The sequence below is a fragment of the Haliotis asinina genome, chromosome 4 (genome assembly GCF_037392515.1).
Source record: "Haliotis asinina isolate JCU_RB_2024 chromosome 4, JCU_Hal_asi_v2, whole genome shotgun sequence".
NCBI classification, from domain to species: Eukaryota; Metazoa; Mollusca; class Gastropoda; order Lepetellida; family Haliotidae; genus Haliotis; species Haliotis asinina.
Window position 1 is genome coordinate 18,976,041 of NC_090283.1, and position 5,197 is coordinate 18,981,237.

A 5,197-nucleotide genomic window follows, 5' to 3' on the forward strand; every position below is an offset into this window, starting at 1 on the left:
ATGGTGCGACGGAACCCTTTACGGGTGGACAGGGCCGGCGACATAGGAGGCAGGAGCCCCGTCAGGGTGCAGTACAGCACCACCAGGACGAGATGTACCCAGGCACCCCTAGAGGACGGCGGAACCCGGCAGATCAGACGGGATCCCGGATAGCCTCCTCAGCACTGAGCACATAAACCAGGTGGCTCGCCCCTAGAAGGATACAGATAAGGTTAAGGGTCTGCCTCCCTGGCCACCAGATACTAGCGGCACTAGTCAGAACCAAGAGTGCACTGTGAGTGTGGCCCACAGTAATTCGGGACTAGACACTCCGGGTTTGCCGCCATGGCCGCCACATGCTGGTGCTGGGACCGACAGTACCCCACCTTTAGAAAAGGGGGGAGAGGTGGATGAGGAGACTGGATGGCCAATAATCACGATTAAGGCGTTGGATGACGGGACCTCTTATCTGATACCCGTGACATTTCAAGGGACTGACACTCAGGGGGTGGTAGACACAGCAGCCCAGAACACCATAGTGTCTGACTTGTTTCTTGAGCAGCTGCAGGATAAACCACCCATATCTAGGCTGGTGATAGTAAACAACGCCGGTCGAGACCTAAAAATGAAAGGGTGGATAACTGACATGGCTTAGAACGAACGAGAGATCGATATAAATGGAGAAGGGTAGCTTGATCCCCTCCCCATTTTAAATTTGAAACCACTTTCAACAAGTCAAGTGCTTTCATGCATTTAGTTTTAAGTGATTTAATTTGCGGTAAAACGTTAAGTGTGAGTAAAAAATGAGACCAAAGAACTTAGCTTCCTTCACAACTTTAATTGATGTGTCATCTAGAGATAGTTCAGGGTCTTTATGTGGTTTATATTTACGACAAAAATGTATACAGTTAGTTTTCGATGTAGAAAATTTAAAGCCGTTTTCAAGACACCATTCATTTATCTTGTTTAAACACAACTGTAGTTGTCGTTCAATGGTATGCATATTTTTACCACGACAAGAAATATTAAAATCATCCATAAATAACGATCTATCAATTGAATCGTTTAAAACTTTTGATAAACTGTTTATCTTTATACTAAAAAGTGTGACTGACAAAATACTGCCTTGTGGAAAACCCTGATCCTGATTGTAATGATCAGACAGGGTAGAACTCACTCTGACTTGAAATTGTCTGTTATTTAAAAATTTGCCTATGAATTCAGGCAAACGACCTCGCAAACCGAAATCATGTAAATCTTTCAGAATGCCATACTTCCAGGTTGTGTCATATGCCTTCTCCAGGTCAAAAAAGACAGACACAGCATGTTGTTTATTAATCAGCGCGATTTTCACAAATGATTCTAAACGTACTAAGTGATCGACAGTACTTCTGTTTTTACGGAAACCACATTGTATATCTGTGATAAGGTTATTTGTTTCCAAGTACCAAACTAGTCGATTATTTATCATGCGTTCCATGGTCTTGCAAACACAACTAGTTAATGAAATCGGAGGATAATTGGATGGATCCGTATGATTACGTCCAGGTTTAGGTATGGGTACTACTATAGCATTACGCCATGAAGAAGGAAATTTCCCGGAAGTCCAAATATCATCAAAAATTGACAAGAGCGTCTCTAAACAGGATTCTGGTAAGTGCTTCAGGAGCTGATAATGGATGTCATCAGCTCCAGTAGCACTGTCATGAGCTTGATCAAGGGCAGTATGGAGTTCATGAATAGAAAACGTTTCATTATAATCTTCTCCATTATCAGAATTGAAATTAATAGTTTTCTTTTCTTGTTGTTTTTGATATTGCTGAAATTTAGATGTATAATTCGAAGAGGAAGAGTGTCTAGCGAGGGTTTCATCCAGTTTATTCGCAATATCTGATTTATCAGTAAGTAATTGATCTCCATGTTTAAGATGATGGACAGTAGATTTAGTACCTTTACCTTTGATTTTCTGGACCATGTTCCATACCTTGGACATGGGTGTCCGAGAATGTATTTTGGATACATAATTTTGCCAAGATTGGCGTTTGTTCTGTTTAAAAGTACGCCGTGGTTTAGCATTTAAAATTTTAAATTTATTTAAATTATGCACCATGGGATGGCGACGGAAATAATGTTCTACCTTTTTCAATTCATCAGAAAAGCATTTAATAGCACCAGGAACGTTAATAAAACGTTCAGGTTTAAGTTTCTCCGCACACAGGGTTTCATATAAAGCCCAGTTAGCCTTTTTAAAATTCCGCCTTGATGATGGAGGAACATCAGATGGAGTTACACATTTTAGCATAGTAGGAAAATGGTCACTTCCACGTAGGTCATCGTGGACTGACCATTCGAATTCATTTAGTAGTTCTGATTTTGTGAGTGACAAGTCAGGAGCAGAATACGTCCCTGACCCAGGGTGTAAATATGTGTTGGAACCATCATTATAAATACATAAATCATTGTCAGAACAAAAGTCCTCCAACAATTTTCCTTTAGTGTTTGTAGTTACACTACCCCAGAATGGGTTGTGCCCATTTAAATCTCCCATTATAATACAGGGCTTCGGGAGCTGATCATATAGAGCTTGAAGATCAGTTTTAGTGAACGTCGAAGACGGCGAAATATAAAGAGAGCATAGCGTAAACGCTACATGTAAAGTAATTCTCACAGCAACAGCCTGCATATTAGTATTAAGTGAAACAGGGCTTTGAATAACTGACTAAAACGGATGACCCGCCAGTAGCTCTATCACCCGGAGGTGAAAAACAATGATATGCATTAAAATGACGAAGGTCAAATGTATCTGTTTGTTTTAAATATGTCTCTTGGAGACATATCGCTGAAGGTGTAAAACCTTGGACTAATAACTGTAATTCATGTAAATTAGTCCTCAATCCTCTGCAGTTCCACTGTACAATATTATTGGAAAAAACTATCTTTGGGGGGATTTATTGGGGATCTACCCCTCACTCTTTTGGAGGGCGACAAGCTATGTGCCCTAGAATGGACGTTTTCAGAAACGTCCATGTCTTCAAGAGACCCATATTTATTGAGCAATTGAATTTTATTTTGTGACCATTCAGGAGCTCTGCCACTTTGTTGTTTTGAAACATCAGGCTTAGGCTTAGATTTACCTTTAGCAATTTGTTGTCTATCAGTTGTAGATTGAGACTCAGTGCGTGACTGCGAAGACGATTTATTATCAGAAGAAGACTTTGATGTTCCAGGAGGTGATTCTTCAGTCTGTGATGACATAGCTGGGTATAGAAGTTGTGGAGAGTCACTGTTGACCCAAGTCAAGGTAGTTTGGCAGCTTGTAGATGACTGTGTTATTTTAGAGCTGCGCACAGATGATGCGTTTGCTACTGTAGCATAGCTTTCTGTAAGGTCAGATCTCTTCACCAGTTTTTTTGCTTCAGAAAAAGAGATGTTTTGGGCATATTTTATTCTGTTTCTTTCCATTTGCTCTCTCCAGATTGGACACTGTTTCGATGAAAATGAATGGTCACCTGAGCAGTTGGTGCATTTTTTAAAATCACTGTCACAATCTTCTGTTGTGTGTGTTTTCTCACCACAGTGAGCACACACAACAGACACTGTGCAAGTATTTACGCCATGCCCATACTTTTGGCACTTGAAGTATCTCGATGGATTTGGAATGTAAGTTTCCACTTTGAGTTGACAGTAACCAGCCTTTATTGATGTAGGAGCAGTCGGAGTAGAAAAAGAGAACAAATAGGTGTTTGTTTGTTGGATCTCATTGTTTTTCCGGGTAGTGAAACGTTTTACATATAGCACACCTTGTTCCTTCATTTCTGAGGCAATATCAATCTCCAGCATATCAGCAAAAAGGCAGTCTTGGTCTCTCACTATGCCTTTGCTGGTGTTAAGTGTTCGGTGGGCAGAGACTGATATGGGAATGCCGACAAACGATTTAGTTGACAGGAGATTAGTTGCTTGTTGTCTCTTACTGCATTCAATAAGAAGAGACCCTGAACGCAAACGTCTAACGTTTTTAACATCTCCTGCTATGCCTTGTATGCCTTTTGAAATGGCAAAAGGGTTCAGCTTCACGGGTGTCTTGTCAACGATCTCAAGTACTATGAAACGTGGCCAATGGTCAATAGATGTGGAGGGTCTTAGTTCATTAATATCAGGTTCTGTGTCAAGAGGACGTTTTTCCTTGGTGACAGGGGTTTCGTAAGCCATGGCTAGTGCTTTAAGGTTCATCATCCAAGCTCCCCACCCACCACGGAGTATCACAAGGACAATGCTAATAACAAGTGGGTCTCCAACTTGCAGCGCCAAGGATACTCGGATGATATACTCCAGCAGAAGAGCTATAAATAACAAATCTACCAGATTGGCCCATGAGCCACTGCCTTCTGGCCATAAGACTCTAGGCAAAGTTCAAAACATGAGTTTGAAAAATCGTGAACATTTGATATAAACAAATGTACCAAGTCCAAAAGTAAAACATTTGCAAATTAAATTTGTGTAATGACATACAAGTCCATACACTGGGCTTGGCGTGACCAGCCGATTGATAGAAACGGGCCGATTCTACCACACGTCTAGGTGAAGTAAGGGCCAAAGTGGTGTGTTGAGCAACAGGAACACGGTTCAGGCTCCTACTGCCCTCAACCACCAGACTACCGTCCTCCACCGACACGGGACGCAACCCACGGCAAACAGGTTGCCCAATTCGGTCACTCCTTGCGACCAGCAATGGGATGCTATGGACCTAGTTGACCCGGGTCCACACGGGGGTTTGAATGGCTCTTGGCGTGACCCAGCACCCACCACGAGGAGGTGGCCGTTCACAGGTGCCCCTTGTGGATGAGGCTCCATGCGACAGTTACCGGCGATTTGTGGATCTGCGGGACCTTCCCTGTGGGGGCTGCAGATACTGCCAGAGAGCCCACCAGCAGTGGGTGCAGTTCCATGAAGAGGTGGACTATGCGGTCCCGTTGGCAGGTCGGCCACGAATGATCAGGGCACTGTCAATGGCAGAAGGAAACACCCACGCGGCGTCAGGGCGTGGGGGAAAGGACTCCCAGGAAACAAGTGAGGATCAGGCAGAGGAGTCTGCTCACTGGTTGGAGGTGCACCGAGCAGGAACCACTTTCTCGGTTAGGACTCTAGCAGTGCCGGAAACCCCACAGAAGGGAGTAGAGGATCCCTGGAAGGGTACAGGGTGATCCTTGGCCATGGCTCA